Below are 23,087 nucleotides of genomic sequence, written 5' to 3'. Positions count from 1 at the left end.
CCGGTCATTTCTTTCAAGCTCATCTTCAACTACTACGTAAATACTTCGTATATAGGTAATGGGCATAGGTATTCAATAAACACATTACTTTATTTATTTTATCAATCTCGATCTAAAGGGGTAAAAAGTAAAACTCGCCATTAGATAGGAATTTAAGAAACCATTTCTATCAAGCAAAGAAAGAAGAAGACTGTGATATTTCTAGGATGTCAACTTCAATGGTGCATGATTGAGGGAAGTGACACAACGATACAATAATAATGCTAGTAAGCTTTAAGTTTGAATTTAGTAATACTATTTAAAAGAATCAAAGTACCCTTGACATTGAATTAAAAGTATATGTATATTGGACGTATGTTTATAATCACTCGCGCTAACTCGTAGCACTATTTAAGAGTACCAAATTATTCTTGACATTGAACTAAAAGTATACAAAATGTATGTCTATAATCTCTCGGGCTAACTCTAGTAAGCTTCATCTTTTCACTCTCTTAGGGCCTGTTCATATTTAATGAACTGAGCTGAACTGAATTGAACTAAACTGATTAGAGATGAACTGAACTGAACTGATTGGAGTTGAACTGAACTAAGCTGAAATGAATATTTTATGAGAGAGGGAAATTAAGAGCTGAACTGAACTGAATTGAAATTAAGTAAATATGAACATACCCGTACTTTACTTTAATATTGGGTGAGTTTGTTTCATCTCGAGTCTATCTACTCCGTACAATAAAATTAACACTATCAATTATGATATTAAGAAAATATGATTTTCCTAACTAATATACCAATATCTAAGATATTTTAAACCATTGTAGATAATTTTTCACAGAAAGAATTATGTAAGAAATGAGATAATATAATCTCATTTATAAATAAAAAAAAATAATAATAATAATAATAATAATAATAAAAAAAAAAAAATTATGTATTTATCCATTAAAATGAGTTGTACTTAATTATATCTTCAAGATATATATATTTTCAAAAATAGGATAAACATTTTTTTTAGCGTAAAAATAGGATAAACATTTTTAAAATCCATGTGTTAATGTTATAATTGAGGGTTAATTAAGTTAGGTTAATAAGTTAATAACATGTAGTTAATGTGTTAATTGGATTAAAGTAAGGGTTTTTGAGTAAATTTACTCAAAAAATTTACTATATAAGAAAACTTTTTTTTTGTTGCACATAACTTGTAACATTCCAAAATGAAAAATGTTGCACATAATGCGTAACGGAGGAAGTATTAGATAATGCAAAATCATGAATTACATCAAAGAAAGGGGAGACTGACTTTTGAATGGAGTACATCAAAGAAAGGGAAACATACTTTTTATTTCCTGCTCAAATGTTTTCTTTTGTTGGCCAGGTAGTTTTCTAAACATATCTAATAGTTGGGTTAATGGCGATGAAATTATACTGGAGTTTCCACTAATACTTAGAACAGAGTTTCTTAAAGGTAAGTCTTTACATATAATTAAGCTTTTAACATGCGCCCTCTTTGTGCATGTACAACTATTTCGTACTTTTGAATAATAATTAGAGGTGAAAAATATGAGAATGTGTTTTAAGCCGTATTTATTTAGAATACTGATCAAAACTAGATTCTAGGTATGAAAACTGATATATTAAAAAAATTGTTCTTATGCATATTCACATATCAATGGAAAAATAAATGGATTAGTATTGTTTTGATTAATAGTTTTCAATGACATTTCAAATGATTATTTTGTCAGGAGTATGCCTCACTTCAAGCAATTTTATATGTATCGTACTTTTTGGTAGATCTGGTGATTATGACATTCAAACATAATTAGTAAAATCTATTTCAAACTGGATAACCCCTATTCCAGTTGAATATAATTCCCATCTAGTTTCTTTAGCTAAAGAGAATGGAAACACGACATTTTTTGTCTCGAAATATAACCAAGCATTGACAATGTTAGGATCTCATCAAACTATGAATGATTTTTATATTCAGTCTATATTTAGGCTCATTTTGACAGACCCATCTCTGAGTCAGATAAAAAGTGCGGGATCAACAAGTCTTATTGATAAGGCGGTTATGTTAGTGCCTTTTGATCTTCCAGGCTTGGTGGTCGCTCATCAAGGGGTAGACAAATTACTCACTATTATATGGGCAACTCATAGAGAATGGGTTGATGGTGGAGTTGGAACGGTATCTTTGAAAACCAGAGAAGGTTGTTTTGTATATGGTGATAGTGTGTAGCTCCAAAATTGATCTAAATTTGAATATAAGTTGCAAAAATGGGATATCAGATCCTTCATTTAAGAATGCAGTGAGTTTTGTGTGGAACGAAGGTATCAAGAAATACAACCCTAATAGATTTGTGGCTATAGGGTTGAGAAGAAGTTATTCTTGAACTATTATTGGAATGAGGGATGAATATTATAATGTTTATTTCAACATAATCACATTTAATTTTCATTATAATTAGTAATATTTTGATTCGAAAAATTAAAATAAGTAGCAATTAAATAGCAAATTCCCAAATTCAAGGATTTTTTAATTTTTAATTACATACTTTGTTATTGTTTAATAGTTAAATTTTCTTCAATATTTCAATTAAGTTTGAGAAATTAAAGAAGCACCCTTATATATAATCACTCTAAACAAATTTGAAATACTCCCTTTGTCTTTTGTCATTTCGAAACAAAGGGAGTAGAACTTTACTTTTCTGTATTGTTTTCTGAATTTTTTTTTTTTTTTTTTTTTTTCTGAAAAATATTGTTTTCTAAACTGGGAACTGCCTAATTTTCTATCATCAAGCTCCTTGTTCTCTCTAATTTCTTGTGCTCAATAACCCCAAAGTCATGGCAAGGATCTGCTGCTTGAGGTCTTGATAGTCAGTCTTATATATATCATTTCCACAAGGTTCAATTGTTTCAAGTACCTTCATCCCCATGTAAGCTCTTCTTTCTTTGGCCAATCATAAACAAACATGCCTGCTAAAACAATACTCTTGATTTTTCTAGAATATAGTCTACTTGCAACATTATTCAAGCAAAATCTAGACAACTCTCCTAAAATATCATCACTCCACCGTGAGTTCTTTATTTGTGAGTTATATTATAATATTTTTTTCTTTAATAAAATAGTATTTTACTTAGCTAGGCCCCTGTTCAAACAGCCAAGTAAGGATTAACAATCAAAACAATATTTATTTGCTTGTGCCTATCAAACTATTGTGAAGTACTAAATGCTTTAATAAGTGCGTAATTTGCTAGGTTTAACACTATCCAATGTCAAACTAACTTAACTAAAAATTCTACAGGTAATGTGATTCAAGGAACAGTCAGTTCGACATATTTCATTTATTAAGGCCTGGTGCAAGCATAACTGCATAACAAGTTGGTAGTCATCAATGCCAAAAATGGTCTGACTTTATCTACCATTTCATGTTCTATTATTTCATAGGATACCTGATCAACTTAAAACAGTACTAATGAAGGTAATTAAAGGTCTTTAAGAGAAGCAAGAAATGCAATGCAGTGCTAAACTCTAGTCATGAAGAAGAAAATGTCATTTTGATGTACAAAGAACTATTGCAGGTCAACTTTGGCCAGCAAGCCTAACACGGTCCTAATACGAGTATTAAGTATAATGTAATTATTAAAGCAGAGTAACCTGACTAAACTAGCAATTAAAGCTCAAAATTTGTAAAATTTCTATCAAATTCGACGTAGCATATGAATTAAAATCACACCAAGCAATAGGAAAGTGAGATAACAGCATACTAAGGAGACCCAAGTAATGTTGTCTAGCAAAATAGTCGGAAGTTGAAATGACAGATAACAATATTCTACCTGAAAAATCAAGCAATGCTGTCAAGCAAAATAGTCAGAAGATATCCAAACATATTAAAACTGGAATATACAGCCTTGCCATTCCTTCCGAATCTTCCACTTTCTCAAACTTAAAAGAGTTGATAACATCAGAAACCCATCCAGCAATTAAAATGTATGCATGGTTGACCTTCTTAGTGACATACAACCTCAGTTACAACTTTCTTTATCTTCCCAGTACTCCTCTTGAGCCTTGTATTCTTCAGCCTCTCCTGTCATCCTCTCTATGTCCTCCTTTGAAAGCCGCCCCTGGTGATTGAGGATGGTGATTTGGTTATTGATTCCTGTGCTTGTTTCCACTGCTGATATGGTAAGAATGCCATCAACATCAATATCACAGCAGACATCAAACTTTATGGCACCTTTGGGTGCAGAAGGATAGCCTGACATACGGAACTCGCCCAAGAAATTGTTGTCTTTGGCAATGGATCTCTCACCCTCATAAATTTTAAATTTTAAACTTGTTTCATAGTCAGTTGCAGTTTTCCAACTCGAAAATTTCTTCACAGGAATGATTGTATTCCTTGGAAACTGAACAACCATATCCCCATAAAAAATTTTAAGACCAATTGATAAAGGTGTGACATCCACAAGAACGATATCCTTATTACTTTTACCCACCCCACTCAACACAGCAGCATGGACAGCTGCGCCATAAGCAACAGCCTCATCTGGGTTCACGCTTTGGCAGAGCTCCTTTCCGTCAAAGAAGGTTTGCAACAACTGCTGAACCTTTGCTATTCGAGTTGATCCACCAACAAGAACCACATCATGAACCTCATGCCTTTTCACATTGGCATCAATTAAGCAATTCTCAACAATTTCAACACACTTTTGAAACAAATCCAAATTCAGCTTCTCAAAACGTGCACGAGTTATAGTTGACATAAAATCAATTCCATCAAAAAGACAATCAACTACAACAGTTGTTTGGGTAGTTGAGGAAAGTTGCCTTTTTGCTCTCTCAGAAGCAGCTCTCAATCTTCCAAGCGCCCTAGGATTATCACTGATATCTTTTTTGTGTTTCTTCCTGAACTCCTCCACAAGATCACTTACCATTCTGTTATCAAAGTCTCCTCCGCCAAGATGGGTGTCCCCATTTACCGCTTTGACTTTAATTTCACCCTTCTTAATAGCAACCAAGGAAACATCAAATGTGCCACCACCAAGGTCAAATATTAAGACATTTTTGGCATTGGCACTGCTACAAGTGCCCTTCTTGTCAAGACCATAAGCCATGGCAGCAGCCGTTGGCTCGTTGATAATACGAACAACATTCAGCCCTGCAATGGCACCAGCATCTTTAGTAGCCTGACGCTGAGCATCATTAAAGTAAGCAGGGACAGTGATAACAGCATTCTTGATTGGTGCTCCTAGGAAAGCCTTAGCAATATCTTTCATCTTCATTAGCACCGCTGCAGATACCTCCTCAGGAGTGAATGTTTTCTCCTCACCCTTATAGTTGACGACAATCATTGGCTTATCTTCTTTTCCTGCACAAGTACCAGGTTTCACCTTAAATGGCCACAATCCCATGTCGTTTTGTACAGTATCGTCGCTGAATCTTCTACCCATAAGCCTCTTTGCATCTGCCATTGATCATCATGTCCAAAATTTTGTTAAAAGGGTATTAAAAAGAAGAATCTAAGGAATTATACAATCCCATACTCAATAGGACAGAATTTTTGTAAAAAAATTCATATCTACCAAAAACTCCCAGCACATGAATAATAAAAGAAAACAAAGTTTTATAAGACAATATCACTTATACCAGAATATTGTTAGATAGAGCATCTGATATCCGTGTATCAATACTTATTTATACAACGATAAGCATGCGTGTTTGCTCATACATTTTGTAATCTATTTAAGCTCATCACTAAGTCCTTACACTTAATCATAACCAAATACTTGTATTAGTAAACATTATAAGCAGGAAAAGAGAAATAAGGATTAACCAAAGATAGTATTCGAGGCGTTCACCGAGGCTTAGCTTGGTTCCGGGCAGCTTCACCAATTAGGCGTTCAGAGTCATTGAAAGCAACCCGAGATGGTGTGGTACGGTTACCCTGATCATTTGTTATGATTTCAACACGATCATGGCGCCAAACAGCAACACAAGAGTAAGTTGTACCAAGATCGATCCCGATAACTGGCCATTCTCCTACCTTTTCTCCCATTTATTAAGACAGCTGCGAAACCAGCAACTACACAAAATAAAAGGGGAGAATATTGTTGAATAAAATTTATAGTCGCCAATTTACAGTAGGATGTTAGCATTGCAAAATTATGCTGAATTTAAGGGTAAAAATTGAACTTTTTGCAAAATTAGAAACTAACTAAGCAGTTACTAACAACAAACAAACAAACAAGTAAAACTGAACTATGACAATTGACAAATGACGTAAAGAAAGATAAACAACATACAATTTTGCAAAAGATAAGATTTTGGAAGGGAAAAAAAAAATGATAATCTAAAACCCTAACTAAGCAGTTACTAGCAAACTATCAAACAAATATAGAATTGAAGTATGACAAAATTAGATGATGTAAAGAAAAGCAATTAGATAAACAACATACCTTATTAGCAGATACAGTATTAATTAGGCCGCAAGTTTGTAATTTTGGGTTAATTGCAATTCGAAGATAAGGAAGATGAAGTACCACAAATATACTCTGGCAGTCTGGCTTCTAAATGAAGATGTAAACAGTGAAATAAATGAACTAGCGCCAAAATGAGTTCTATTCTATGTCCAAGTGTCCAACACACTTACACGACGTCGTTTAGGTGTTGTACTTTTGTTAATTTCCCTTCCCTTTCTTACCAACCCTTGATTGTGAACTTGTGATACATTTAACTTTTCATAACTTAAGGGAATACTTTTACTTAGACCTGCCAAACAAGTCATTCAGGTCGGGTTTGAGTCGGATCAATTCAGGTCGGGTCCAGTTCGGGTCAGCAAATGTTCGGGTCGGGTTCGAGTCGGGTCGATTCGGGTTTTGGGTCAAAATCGGGTCAACACTTCGGATCAATTTCGGGTCGGGTCAAGTTCGGGTAGGGTCAATTCGGGTCAGGTCTGTTCGGATCGGGTCAATTTTTAAAATCAATTTTCGTGTCAATTTATGGTCGAGTCAAATTCGGATAGAGTCAATTCGGGTCGGGTCTATTCAGGTCAAGTTTGTGTCGGGTCACCAAAATAAATTCATTTTTTAAAAATAGTTGGAAAAATTAAGTAAAATCGTTAAAAAAAACATGAGTGCCTATTACGTAGGAAATAAAGAGGCTCTAAACTAAGTAATTCACTATTTCACCCTATTCACTTAGGATTCGGGTCGGGTCACTACGGGTCGGGTCGATTCGGGTCAATCAATTTGGGTTAAAATTGGGTCAGGTCACTTCGGGTTTCGGGTCATTTCGAGTCAGGTCAAGTTCAGGTTTCGGGTCGATTTCAGGTCAGGTCATTCGGGTCGGGTCACTTCGGGTCATCGGGTCATGTTCGGGTCAACTCTATTTCGGGTCGGGTTCGGGTTGAGTCGAGTTAGTTCAGGTTCGGGTCATTTTCGGGTCAATGATTTCGGGTTACGGGTCGGGTCATTCAGGTCGGGTCAAGATTGCCAGGTCAGTTTTACTATTTCAAAATAATTGATACATTTCACTTTTTCACTATTTAGACTCTCCATTTTTAAATAATTGCTCAATTTCTCCAAGTTAGGAGTTTTAGGAAAAATTGGAGAGAATCTAAATGTAAAAAAATTGGGTCCCACTAATTGAAAAAAATTAAATTAAATATTGTAAAAACTTTGTAAATAAAGAAATGAAACAAGTATTTAAAAACGGTCAAAAATGAAAAGTGGAACAAGTATTTAAAAAAGGAGAGAGTATAATTTTCCGTGTTCATTTAATTGATACATTGAAATAGACACAAAGTTAAGGAAATGCTTGAGTGGGTAGTTTTATGAAATATTTTTTTATAATGCGAAATTAGTAGAATGTTATTCCCTCGTCCCCTTTTGATAGTCACTTATGATAGAAAATTACAGAAATTAATAAACATAAATAAGAAGTAGCATAAGTACATTGAAAAGGTAAATTTACATTGAGTATGCAAAAAAGTAAATAGAGAAAGTAATTAAAGTACATGGGAAAGTAAAATTTACACGGAAAAGTTAAATTTGCACAAATATTTTTACAAATGGGAGAGAATTTTGGTAAAAAAAAATAATATTAATGGTACTTGAAAAAAACAAATGTAACCAACATTTTGGGTCACCAAAAATGGCATAAGTGACTATCAAATGAGACGGAGGGAGTATTTTTTTCATAAAAAACGCGGATGCGCCATTGTAAGATAAAGTTAGTGCAATTGGGGATAGAGATTATTTTAGTATAAACCTTATAAGTGATGGTGTTGAGCCATGAGAAAATCCGATCAACATGTGAGTTGATCAACATGTGAGTGAAAGTGTTGTCCCGCATTAAAATAGTATAAAACAGAAGAAAAGAGAAAGTTGTGTCCACTTTATAAGGCTAAGGGGTTACTCCCTTCATTGCCATATGATTTTGGGATGGAACCTCCTCTAAACTTGTAAAGTGAACAATCGTGGTAGGTGTGGCCTAGACCCGTTTGACAGATGGGCATTGTGTAAGATAGAAAAGTAATTAAATCCAATAGAGCTGTTCATGGGCGGGATCGGACGACCCGCTAAGCCCGCCCAACCCGGCCCGCAAAAAGGTGGGCTTGGACAACCTTTTTGAAAAAAATTGGATATTTGGGCGCGCTAGGCCCGACCCGTTAATGTAAATGGGCGGGTATGGACAAGAAAATATGTGTCGTGGTCTAGCCGGCCCGACCCGTTTATAATAATAATAATACTATTTTAATAATTTGTATTTAGCTAGTGTTATATTTAATAATAAAAATAATACTTTGTGTATTTAAGAAAATAAAATAATCAATACAGAGAGACTATAGTGAACTATAAGTTTTTATTGGTTACAATTATTTATTTTAATTTTATATTATGACATATTTTGTGTGTTTTTTATTTCTATTATCATTATTTGTGAATAAAAAATTTTAAGACAACTCTACCAAAATAATTTTAGCACATGTAAATAATAAATAGATTAATTAGTGTTATAAAAAATAAAACAAAAATTTAAGGCCCGTTAGCCCGTGGGCAATCCCGGCCCATTTAGTAAGCGGGCATGGACAAAGTGGCATATTCTTAGGTATAACCTCCTGCACCTAATGTAGGTGCAACAGCATGAAATGCAGTAGTTTGTTTATGGATGAAACGCAGCCCAAACTCAAATCATACAAAATGTTTTTCCCGCATTAGCTTGTTTCTTTTTTAAAATTTTTAGTTTCCTTCTTCCCAATTCTATCTTTTCTCTTTTCTTTCCTAATTCTCATCAAAATTTTCGATCATAAATTCCATTATAATTTTCTTTAACTCTGTTTTTTCTCCTTCCTTTTTTTTATTTCAATTGAATCATCAAATCCAACCACGAATGTTGTTGAAGATTGTTCTTGATCAAAAATTTGCAATAATGATGATATAATTACAATGAATCCCTTCGTCATTTTGTGAAATGATTTTGAGTTTGAGAGAACTAATGGAGAAGAAAGTGGGTTTTATTTTATTTTCTCTCTCCTCCTTTTCTTTTTTCTTTTTTTTATATATATATTTTTTGTTTTTATTCTTAATCCATCATAGATCAGTAATTATTTTATCTATGATGAGTCAGGATTATATTTAAGATATATAATCAATTTTTTGAGTTGGAATAACTATAATCGAATGTTTGTATAATTTATGTAAGAAAAATGAACATGTAATAATTTAAAATGAACATTTATTACAAAATGAACATTAGTACATGAAACATGAACATTTTACTACAAAAAAATGAACATTTTTATTATAAACAATGAATTTGAATTATTTGAATATGAAAATCATGTTCATTTATAATATACTAATTGTTTATAACTTTGTTTATAATGTTCATTTTTGTACGTGTTCATTTTAGTTTTTTTTAAGGTTTTATTCCATTGCAATTGTATTTTGTTAAATTTATATCAATTTGATCTTTGTATGAATTTCGATTTATTATGTGGTGATTTTGTAATGAATTTTGATCAATTCGATTAGGTTTGTGAACATGTAATTCATTTGAATTGAATTTACGACCTTTAATTATGAACATAAGAAAATTGAAGAAATAAAAAATAAAATAATTATGAAAGATACACATTATAAGTATTAAAAAAAATATGAACATGCATTAAAAATATGAATATACACATATTAGAAAATGAATATACGTATTCAAAATATGAACATATGCATTATTGGCTCATTTTTTGAATGCGCATGAACATAAGCATTTCACAAGGTGAACATATACGATACATAAAAAAATATGAATATATGGATTTCAGAATGTTTACATAAGCATTCAAATATATGAACATATGCATTCAAAATATGAACATATGCATTGGTTCATTTTTGAATGCATATGAACATAATTAAGCATTTCAGAAGGTGAACATATACGTAAAAAAATATGAACATATGGATTTAGAAAGTGAATATATGCACTTCAGAAAGTGAATATATGCACTTCAGAAAGTTTATAAATGGATTCAAAATATGAACATATGAACTTTAAAATGTGAACATAAGTATCCGTTTGATTTCACTATTTTTTTTTGACAATTCCAATAAAAAATTTCGAACAATAGAGTTTCGAACAATTTCAAACAAAATTAAGTGATAATCATATAACTCATACAAACTTAAGTGAAATTTACATAAAAATTGCCTTTTTTTAGGGAAGATCCTTTTGATTTTGCATCTCTTCTTTAATGTCCATTGATGTTTTTGAGTTTTTTAGTGAGAGAAAATGAAATAAAGGAGAGAGAAAATCATATAGAAGAAGAGTTTTGAGTTTGAAAGTGACGTACGTTACATGTATTGGGTGTGGGTGTGTGTATTGGGTGTGAGTGAGTTTATTGTAATTACCGTGTTTTTTTTAGTTTTAGGGCCTTTTTTAATTGGGTTGTATGTAATTGGGCTTCTGTTACACCTATCTAAGGTGCACTGCACAAGGGTGCACCTTAGACCAATTGGGACAAAGTATCAAGCCCGCATAAAAGGGTTCGGGTTTGATACATGAAGCCCGTTGGACAAAAAAATAATCATAAACCCAGCCCACTACCCGCCCAAGCCCGCAAATGATCACCTCTAAAATCCATCTACCTGTTTCTGAAATTAGAACTTTGATCTCCTCAGTGAGTAAGAGTATTTTAGGTAACAAGATGTCCAAGACTCGCCCAAGCCCGCAAATGATCACCTCTAAAATCCATCTACCTGTTTCTGAAATTAGAACTTTGATCTCCTCAGTGAGTAAGAGTATTTTAGGTAACAAGATGTCCAAGACTCAATGTCCAAACGTAATCGAGCTTCCCCTTGCAAGGGTGTCTGAGAGCAACGCTTGCAAGAAAGATCGAGAAAGTAAGTTAACTCAGGGGTTGACCCAAGAACGTTCCTTCGACGCTTAAGTTAGTGAATGCACTTTCTAGAGAGAGAAAGTAGACAGTAAATGAATGATTAGAAAAAATTATCATCATTAATCATTAGATTACTATTTAAATTATAGATGTACTTTTAGAGGTCAAAACTGTAATTTAGTGGACAAATTAAAGGTAATTTCATTCGTTAGCTAAATTATTTTATGGGTCTTCTTATACAATCTCAAATGTGTGTGATTTCTTTAATTTGGTTTTGACTTATGTTAGCTGAGAGTTGTAGAATGATCACCTTTTCGTAATCATGTTTTTTTGAGCTAATATTTGAGTATCTGCAACTAACGTAATTAGCAGAAAAGTTTTGAAGTTCTTTAAGGTTGTTATGAATTTGAAGAGGAACATTGTATGATTTGCATCTTCTTCTGATAACTAATTACAGAATAACTTTTGGCCTTTGTATTCTATTTACTGAACATCCGTTTTATTTAAAAGTTTGTCTTTGCTTGGCTTCAGTAGAATTTTGTTGACTATGTTTCAATGCCCAATCTTTGACTTAAATATCTTTTTGAACTTGTAACTAACCCATACGTGTCCACTAATACAAGAAAACAACAACCAACTATATCCAATAAGGATATACATATCTAAAACCACTATAAATAATACATGTACATACTTGCATTATTATTCAATTAAGCAACCTAAAAAAACACATTATCGCTCGCATAATTACTTTCTCTCCTTCATAATTATTGTTAATCTACAACAACGATAATAATGAAGGGTTTGATCGGAAAGATAGTAAGGAAGAAGGAGCAATCTTCATCGTGTTCGCCGCATCCATACTCAAGATTGTCATCATGTTGTGAGGATGAAATGAAGAACAAACATCAAAGACATGATAAAGTGGCTAAAAAGAAAGGGTACGTGCCTATTTTGGTAGGGAAAAATGAGGAAGAAGAAGAGAGATTTATGGTGCCTCTTGGTTGGATGAATCATCCTTGTATCGTTGAATTGTTACGCGTTTCCGCCAAAGAGTTCGGGTATCATCAACAAGGTGTTCTACAAATTCCTTGTGAACCACGTCATTTTAGAGTTGTTATGGAGAGTATTTCTTGCAAGTAGAGTTAGTGGAATCTTTAATGTAAACGCTGTAATCTTTAATATTTCTTGAAAAAAAAATTATTTTTAGAATATGTCGTTTCATCTATTTGTTGATCGATTTAATTTAGGTACTTTGTGTATATAAAGTATTGATATGTGTATAAGAAAGGGTATAAGTTTTAGAATTAAACTAGTCTTCTGGCCCGTTCCATGCACGGGTTATTATTTAGAATATTTTCCTTGTAATGTGTTACTTATTTGTGCTATATATGAGTCAGCATTGTTTTATTGTACTTTATATGTTTAAATAATGCGGACTAATTAGCTCAACTTTTTTTTACTATTACTTTATTTTAAGTTTAGGAGATGAAAGTCTGTGTCGATCAAAAAAAAAAGTTTAGGAGGTGAAAGATTACGACTTTATTTTGGTGTAGTTGAATCACTTAATTTTCTTACTTAAATTTGCAAGTTACAGAATGCATAAAGACATAAACTTTATTTTTTGATAAAGAAGGTTGAGTGATTTGTGTTGACATGTGACATATGAGTGATTTGTGGTGACATGTGACACATGAGTAATGTGTGGTTTGTGTTTTTAAATACTAAGTATAGGTTTTACTTATAATACAGTGAGCAATTATTCAATTAAGCATTGGTGATCAATTTTATTTTATGTTTTTTTTATTTGCAACTAATATATTCTTGATTTTCTTTGATTTTTATTTTACATATTGAAGTTAAACTAATTATTCATAATTGATTTTTACTTTTTCTTCTTTGAAGAATTTGAACTCTATAGGAAAAAAAAAGTTCATCCGTTTGCAAATTGATAAATTAATCTCAATGTATAATTCTCTGTAAACGTATTTCTCATTCATCACAATGGCCACATACAGTACATTTATATATTAGGTATCCTTGGAGGGCAAGACCAAATAACCTAAAATAGCTCACAATATTCTCTAGGATATATTTTTACAATATTCACAATTATCTTGTTTCCTAAAATATATCCCAAAACCCCCCTCAAGTTGGAGCATACAGGTCACAAATGCCCAACTTGCGAAGTAGAAACTCGAACTTAGCTTTGACCAAAGCCTTTGTAAAAATGTCAGCCAACTGAACCGTCATAGGAACATACAGAGGTATAATTGTCCCATCTGTAATCGCATCCCGGACCAAATGACAAGCTGACTCGATATGTTTTGTTCGTTCATGAAACACTGGATTCTGCGCAATATATAACGCAGACTGACTATCACAATAAAGGTGCATCTCATTCTCATGTTTAACACCGAAGTCACCAAGAATTCGCTTCAACCACTTTGATTCACAAGTCGTTGCATTCATACAACGATATTCTGCTTCCGATGAAGAAAGAGCAACAGTAGGCTGCTTCTTGGTCTTCCATGACACTAGGGACAAACCAAGAAGCACAAACCAACCACTCAAGGATCGTCTGGAGAGAGGACAACCTGCCCAATCTGAATCACACCAATCTTCCAATTGTAAAGCAGTATAAGATCTCAATAAAATTTCTTGTCCCGGACTCTTCTTCAAATATCTAACAACTCGCAGAGCTGCTTCCCAATGATCAATCCAGGGATTTTGCATAAACTGTGATAAAATGTGCACAGAATATGCTAAATCAGGTCTCGTAACAGACAAATGAATCAGTCTACCTATGAGGCGACGATATTCCTCAATATCATGAAAATACTCTCCCTGAGATAAAGCTAACTTGTGATTTTGTTCCATAGGGAACTCTGCAGGTTTAGCATCAAGTAAACCGGTCTCTGCAATAATATCCACTGCATACTTCCTCTGACAAATAAAAATTCCCTGTTTATTCCGGGCTACCTCTAGCCCCAAAAAATATTTCAACACTTTAAGATCTTTCATCTTAAAACAGTTTCCCATATATGATTTAAAACTGAGCATAGCATTTTTATCGTTGCCTGCAATGATTAAATCATCTACATATACTAACACATTAAGTTGCATTTTACCCTTTGTCAAAGTAAATAAGGAATAATCATAATATGAGTGTTTAAAGCCATAACTTTTCAAAGCTGTAGCAAGCTTTGCAAACCAGCATCTAGGAGCTTGTTTAAGCCCGTACAACGATTTCTACATCTTGCAAACTTTGTCAGTATTGTCTTTCTTAAAACCAGGGGGAATTTTCATATATACCTCTTCTTCTAAGTCACCATGAAGAAATGCATTATGAACGTCCATTTGATGGACTTCCCAATTTTTCACCGCCGCTACTGCAAGAAAAGTTCGAATTGTCACCACTTTTGCTACTGCAGAAAATGTCTCATTGTAGTCTAGACCTATTGATTAGCTAATTTTGACAAGCATTACAATTTGATTGGCTAATTACTTGATGAAAAACTTTTGGCCTTTGTATTCTATTTTTAGCAACTGAAATACCCTTAACTTTTGATTGCCTTCAGTAGAATTTTGTTGACTATGCTTCAATGCTCTATCGATCTTTGACTCAAATATCTTTTTGAACTTGTAACTAACCCACACGTGTCCACTAATACAAGGAAACGACAACCCACTATCCAATAAGGAGATAGATACATATCTAAAACCACTATAAATAATACATGTACATACTTGCATTATTATTCAATTAAGCAACCTAAAAAACACATTATTGCATAATTACTTTCTCTCCTTCATAATTATTGTTAATCCACAACAACAATAATAATGAAGGGTTTGATCGGAAAGATAGTAAGGAAGAAGGAGCAATCTTCATCGTGTTCGCCGCATCCATACTCAAGATTGTCATCATGTTGTGAGGATGAAGTGAAGAACAAACATCATAGACATGATAAAGTGGCTAAAAAGAAAGGGTACGTGCCTATTATGGTAGGGAAAAGTGAGGAGGAAGAAGAAAGATTTATGGTGCCTCTTGGTTGGATGAACCATCCTTGTATTGTTGAATTGTTACGCGTTTCAGCCAATGAGTTCGGGTATCATCAACAAGGTGTTCTACAAATTTCTTGTGAACCGCAACATTTTAGAGTTGTTATGGAGAGTATTTCTTGCAAATAGAAATTAAGGAATCTTTAATGTAAACGCTATGATTTTTACCGTAATTTTCTTTGTTACCTTAAAATTAGTTCAAGAAGATGTATATTGTTATTCGTTTATTTTTTTTATTTAGGTACTTTGTGTATATAGATTATTGATATATGTATAAGAAAGTGTTATAGTATATAGATTGAATTTTAATCAGTACTATAAGATCGATACAGTGATTATTGCTTGGTTATAACTTTTCTTTTATTATTTACAAGTAATTTTTTAAATTTTCTTTGATTTAATTTTTATCTTATATTTCTTATTTGGTCAAGTGCTCTTTTATATATTTTTACTTTGGAAAAAGGTCCCAAAGTTTACAAATTAATTAACAAAGTAATTTATCAAAAAAATAATAATAAAAATTAACTAAGAACAATGATTAGCTTATTTTGAGGAGCATTATTATTCATTAGCTTCTTTATTTGTTAGTGATTATCGATCTCTATTATTAGGGCAAGCTAATCGAAAGCATGAATATGTGTAATTGCGTAGTCCAAAGGCAACTTTAATTTAATTAAACACAGGATTCGAATGGGGGAGAATTTAGATTTAATATATACAAGCTCAAAGGAGAGTTATTTAAAAAAAAAAGAAAAAGAAAAAAAAAGGCAAAGTTATTTCAATTACATTCTTCAATATGGGAATACACCTGAATTAGTCATAGTATGACTCGCTTATGCAACATAAAATTTGATGAGGGGATATACAATGAAAACATTGATCGGTTGTTGCTTTGAAATATTCCTGGTCGAATTGAATCAACTAGTCATGGCCGAAGGAATTTAACTTGTTGTGACAGCGTGACACTACACAAATATGTACGATCAATTTGTTACATATATATAGTTACTTCCAACTAGACATAATTGGTGTTATTTCATGAGAATCAAGGTTAGCCAAGTTGGTTGAAAGCTCTCCTTTCATCCCTGTGTAAGAGGTTCGATACTCAATGTCTTACCCCAAGTACGTAGGATTCCCAATTTCCCCCCTACTTGCAAGGGTATTCTCCAACAACAACAAAACCTAAACATAATTGCTATTTCATTATGAAATTTCAATTAAAACTCATAAAAATTTAAATAATTAATTAAGCTAATTGACACATTAAGATTTTATGTACACCTTGAGTTCTTGAATCTTAAATAGTCCCTGAAACTTTGCCAATTAATTTACTTGATATTCACCATTATTTACAGATTACAAGCTCAATTATAAATTTGTAGCATTGGATAATGTTTACATTTTTTTTGGAGGGCAGGATAATGTTTACATTGTTAACAATATTATCAGTAAATTTGCTATTACTCCGTAATTATAATTAAAAAATAAATAAATATATATTCCCGTCAAAAATAAAACAAAACAATATTTCCACAAAAAAAAAAAACGAGATAATCTGTTTATATCTATAGTATAAGACTCACTAGAGGGGGAAACAAGAGAAAATTTTCAAACGAGCAAAATTCCTAAAATACTTGTTCAACCTCATTTAAGATAGAATTTTAACATCTTGGAATAAAGAATATTTAAGAATAACTAATGTCAACAATTTTTATTATTTTTTTTTATTATGTCGAGATCGACTTCTAGTGCATCTTTTGGGTTGGGATTATATACAACAAAATAAAACTCGAAATTATTTATCAATAAATGCTCTAATTTAGAACTCATGGCTCATAATTTATTTCCTCAATAGAATTATACCTTTTGATCGTTTATTATATTTATGCTAATACACCATTAGTAGTATAACGAATTCAAATTAGAAGTTTCTATTTCTAGCAACCCTACTTGTCTTTTGATTGGCTTCATAGATTTTGTTGACTGTATTTCACCGCTCTATATCTTTGACTCAAATATATTCTCAAACTAATTAACTTTTAACCTACACGTGTCCACTAATTCAAGAAAACTACAACTGACTATCCAATAAAAAATTATCTAATTTAGAGCCACTATAAATATACATGTAATAATTGCATTATTATTCAAGGAACCAAAAAAGTAAACACATACTTCGTAATTACTCTCTCTTTCAAGTTTCAATATTATTGTTAATCCACAATAATAATAATAATAATAATAATAATAATAATGAAGGGTTTGATCGGAAAGATAGTAAGGAAGAAGGAACAATCTCCGCCGCCTCCTCGATACTCAAGATTATCATCATGTTGTGAGGATGAAGAGAAGAGCAAACATCAAAGACATAATCAAGCTAAAAAAAGAGGGTACGTGCCTATTTTGGTAGGGAAAAGTGAGGAAGAAAAAGAGAGATTTATGGTGCCTCTTGGTTGGATGAATCATCCTTGTATCGTTGAATTGTTACGCGTTTCCGCCAAAGAGTTCGGGTATCATCAACAAGGTGTTCTACAAATTCCTTGTGAACCACGTCATTTTAGAGTTGTTATGGAGAGTATTTCTTGCAAATAGAATTAGTGGAATCTTTAATGTAAACGTTGTAATTTTTAATATTTCTTGAAAAAGTTTATTTTTAGAATATGCAGTTTCATCTATTTGTTGATCGATTTAATTTAGGTACTTTGTGTATGTATATATAAAGTATTGATATGTGTATAAGAAAGGATATTAGTTTTAGAATTAAATTTTAATTATAGTACAGTGAGCAATTATTCAATTAAGCATTGGTGATCAATTTTATTTATTTATTTATTTTTTTAATTTGCAAGTAATATTCTTAATTTTCTTTTATTGTTATTTTACATATTTAATCTAAAATAATTATTCATGATTGATTTTTATTTTTTCTTCTTTAAAGAATTTGAACTCTATAGGGAAAAAAAGTTTCTCCATTTGCAAATTAATCAACTAATCAAGAATGACTAGCTTATTTTGACGAGCATTATTATTGATTAGGTTCTTTATTTGTTAGTACAGTGGATTATCTCCATTAGGGCAAGCGAGCTAATTCAAAGCATGACTATGCGTTGGCCGAAGGCAATTTAAATTATATATTAGCCCACCAATTGGTTGTTGGTGTAGTGATGATTGAGACTATACTTGGTAGTAAAGACCCGTGTTCGATGGGGGGGGGGGAAATTGAATTTAGGTTATATACAAGCTGGGCCGAATTAGGCAATGGAGGGATAACTCTTTATCTTTTCCAAAAAATAAAATAAAAAAGGGATAACTCTTTGAGCTTATAGTGAACTAGCTTATAGTCCCATGCAATGCACGGATTTACTAAAATTTATAAATATTTTTATTTCAACATCTTTTTTATGATTTTTTTTATATTAAGTATGAAAAAATTCGATATTCTGCTAATTATATTAAAAATTATGCATATCTTTTTAAATAATATTATTTTGCTTAAATTTTCTATAAGTTGTTACAAAAATATTTTATTGAATTTGGGATGGAAAGATTATGTTTAAGTAGGAAAGAAAATATTTGAGTATATTAAAATTGCCTAAGATAATCTGACAAAAAAGGGAAAAAAAAAGTGGAGGGAAATTATTTAACCAGATTTTGCCACGTGTCATTTTTTATTCGCCTTTAGTATATAGTTATTGATTGATTATTTCATCTACATTCTTTAATGTGGGAAAAACACCTACAATAATATATGGTGTGATCATGGATTAATCGACATTATTGATGTTATTGCAGGAGCATATATATATTATGCAATGTACAATCTGTATCAACGCAATTGAGGGAGCTAAGAAATAAATAAAAATATTGATTTATTAATCGATTGTAGCTTTGAAATAAACTAGATTGAAATCAACTAGTTGTGGTTGAAGAAGTACTTAAACTTGTCATGGTAGAAGTTAAATTACTTCCAACTAAACATAATAGATAACCCCCCTTTCCTTTCAAAAACATATAATACGAATTTAAAATGGAATTTCATTATGAAACTTAACTAATTAATTAACCTAAGTGACATAAAAATTGTTAGTTAGTGAGTCAAAACTTGGACCCAATCAAATAACAAAAGTAATTAAGCTTCTAGTATAGTCATCAACTATGGTAAATATATATTAATCTGAATCGTTGATGATGTTAGTTGTTTCATCTTAGCCTTTTAACATTACATTTTTAAAAATTAAAAAAGAATTATTGACAAAATTATTTGGTAGGTAGAAATTGGTGAGAGGGAGAGATAGATAGGCCAGATGGGTGACTTAGGTTTTTATAAGTTGTGTATTCATTATTCAATGGACTTGATTTTAAGTGTAGTATATTCAATAAAAAATATTTGTGTAAAATCTTTAAACAATAATATGGTACAAAAAATTTTGATCAATGATTATTTGTGTAAATAGTTACCAATCAAATGTTTTAGTTACCATGGTAAAGGTTTACAATAATATTTGTTAAAAAATTGTTGATTGATAACTAATTGTGTAAAATAGCTAGGTACCAATCAAATGACTTTCACACAAAAGTATATTCAATCAGCTCCCTTGATTAAACAATTGTACCAAGGCTAAAGGCTTTACCCTCTTACCAGTTACCACTACTTTACAAGCTAAGCAAGGAAAAGCTGGTAAAAAAAAAAAAGTTTGATTGAATGTTAGTGTATATGTCAATATGTGTATTTGGAGACATTATAAATTGCTTGCTCAAGTTGCGATCTTGAGTGAATACATACCTAATATTTAAGTGTATTTTATTTCAAACAAAACATTATTGTTTGCACGGCAAGAGAGGGACACTAAGGGCTTGTTCACATTTACTGAACTGAGTTGAACTGATTGGAACTGAACTGAATTGAATATTTTATGAGAGAAAGAAATTAAGTAATTGCGAACATGCCCTAAGTATAGTGTAGATGAAGCAATATGAATTGATAATGTCATAGAATTAATAGTGATGTTACACAAAAGCAAAACAATAGTGGTGTTTATTGAATGGCATCCTGCCTTTTGTTCATCAGTTGTTATTCTTCCAAAACGAAAACTTTGAAATAATTCTTTTCAAAAATCCTCCCAAAAAATCATCCTTTACTTGTTCCATCATGTTGCCAATAGTATGAGTATCAGTAGTCCACCTTTGATGATTGAGAATGGTGATTTGCTTCTTTTGCTTTGTTCGAGTTTCCGTTGCAGACACAGTAAGAATGCCATTAACATCAATATTGAAATATATATCCAACTTTATTTCCCCTTTTGGTAAGGGTGGAAGATCTGAAATTGTAAACATACCCAAGAAATGGTTATCTTTAACTAAGCTTTTTTCGCCCTCGTACACTACGATATCTACTCTTGTTTGGTTGTCTCTTACAGTTTCACAACCCTGTTTTATTTTCATGGCTGGGATGGTAGTATTCTTCGGGAAAAAAACATTGAAATCACGGTTATTTTGTTCGAGGACCTTTATACCAAGAGACAAAGGTATGACATCTACTAGAACCAATTCTTTACCAACACCACTCAGAATCGCGGCATGTACAGCTGCTCCATATGCAACGGCCTCATCCGGATTCAAGCTTTTACAGAACACCTTTCCGTCGAAGAAGCTCTGTAACAACTCCTGAACCTTTGGGATGCGGGTTGACCCCCCGACAAGGACGATGTCATCAACATCTTCCTTTTTCACCTTAGCATCGTCTAGACAATTTTTAACTGTTTCAATACATTTTATGAACAAGTCCATATTCATCTTCTCGAAATTAGCACGGGTTAAGGTTGCTCTAAAATCAATGCCCTCGAAGAGGCAATCGATGTCGATTGTAGTTTGAGGAGCAGAGGATAGGGTCCTCTTCGCTCTCTCAGCAGCATTTCTTAATCTTCCAAGAGCTCGAGGATTCTCACTGATGTCTTTTTGGTGCTTCCTTTCAAACTCCTTGACCAAGTGACTCAAAATTCTGTTATCGAAGTCTCCTCCCCCTAGGTGGGTGTCGCCGCTTACAGCTTTTACAGTAAATTCACCCTTCTTGATGGCTACTAAAGAAACATCAAATGTCCCACCACCAAGGTCGAATATTAGAACATTGATTGCGCGGCTGAATCTACTAGTAGCCTTTGTGTCGAGACCATAAGCCATGGCAGCAGCTGTTGGCTCGTTGATGATACGAACCACATTAAGTCCTGCAATGTTGCCAGCCTCGATGGTTGCCTCACGCTGGGAATTATTGAAGTATGCCGGAACTGTGACAATAGCATTCTTAACCGGTGTGCCAAGGAACTCCTCGGCGATTTCTTTCATCTTTATTAGGACCATTGAAGATATCTCCTCGGGTTTGAATACCTTCTCTTTATCTTTATGACTGACCTTAATCATCGGCGTGTCTTCTTCATCTATAACTTTGAAAGGCCATAGCTTCATATCGTTTTTTACAGTTTCATCACTGAATCTTTTACCAATAAGCCTCTTTGCATCTGTTAAAAGTCACTAATACTTAGAAAAAACTTAGAGTTGAATTTGTTTTGACAGAATAACTTTTATAATTGAGCAAAGTTAGTTGAATTTTGCTAATCCAAATAAAGATCTTACATTATTATTAGCCGGCCACTTTTTTAGTAATCATATTGCAAAATTAAAATACGTACTTTAATAAAAAAAAAAAAATACAATATCAACGTGACTATTAATTGAGAAGCTGGATAGAGAAAGGAACAAACCGAAAATAGTATTGGTGGAATTGAAAGAAGCTTGATTCTTAGCAGCTTCACCAGTAAACATCTCAGTATCTGTAAAAGCGACCCAAGACGGTGTCGTACGATTACCCTGATCATTGGTTATAATTTCAACACGATCATGACGCCAAACTGCAACACAAGAGTAAGTTGTACCAAGATCGATTCCGATTACCGGCCATTCTCCTAGTGATTTTGATTTTCCCATTATTATCAATCGATTAATAATACCCTTAAAGGAACAAGAAAATACCAAAGGGAACTTTTTGTAATTAATCAACTCGATCTGTATAATATAGTTTAGGCCAGGTTACTTGCATATAATTTATATAGTCCTCTACTTTGCATTGGTTTACAACTATTTCTACTTTTACAACATGTTGATATAATAAAGATGCACCGCAGTACCGGGTTATTATCTCTATCTTCACCAAATACTATTATCTTTATAAAATCTTTATTGTATTCGCTAAAAAAGATTATCTTAAAAATAGATAAAGATAATTATTTTTACTTTTTTTAAAAAAAATATTATCTTTTTGGACCCTGAACAAGTGAATGTTTTGGAAATAAATAAGCCATCAATCAAGAGATGTTTTGAAAATTTGTAATCCACCAAAAGAGTGTTGGAAATTTATGAGTCAATAACCTGTGGAATACATTGCACAACTTTCAATTTTCAATTTTCACCAGTAATAATTATCTGGAGCCTTACATGCTAAACTAGCAGTCTAGCACACCATCAAAATATCAGATGATTCAGCGTTGAACAAAGGTGAACCTCGATTTGCCACCACCCACCAGCACTTGAGCTTAAATAAGCGCGTAAATGAGTGGATAGCCAAGGAAAGTAGTATTA

The 23,087-nt window shown here is 32.4% G+C and overlaps 1 pseudogene; it reads right to left on the bottom strand.

Moving 5' to 3' along the window:
- Positions 1-3,712: 3,712 nt before the first annotated feature.
- On the bottom strand, positions 3,713-22,487 carry LOC110725710 (annotated as a pseudogene).
- Between the last annotated feature and the right edge of the window lie 600 nt (positions 22,488-23,087).

Source organism: Chenopodium quinoa, unplaced genomic scaffold (genome assembly GCF_001683475.1).
Source record: "Chenopodium quinoa cultivar QQ74 unplaced genomic scaffold, ASM168347v1, whole genome shotgun sequence".
NCBI lineage: Eukaryota > Viridiplantae > Streptophyta > Magnoliopsida > Caryophyllales > Amaranthaceae > Chenopodium > Chenopodium quinoa.
Note: the sequence above shows the minus strand (reverse complement) of the source record. Positions and strands in the feature narration are given on the sequence as shown.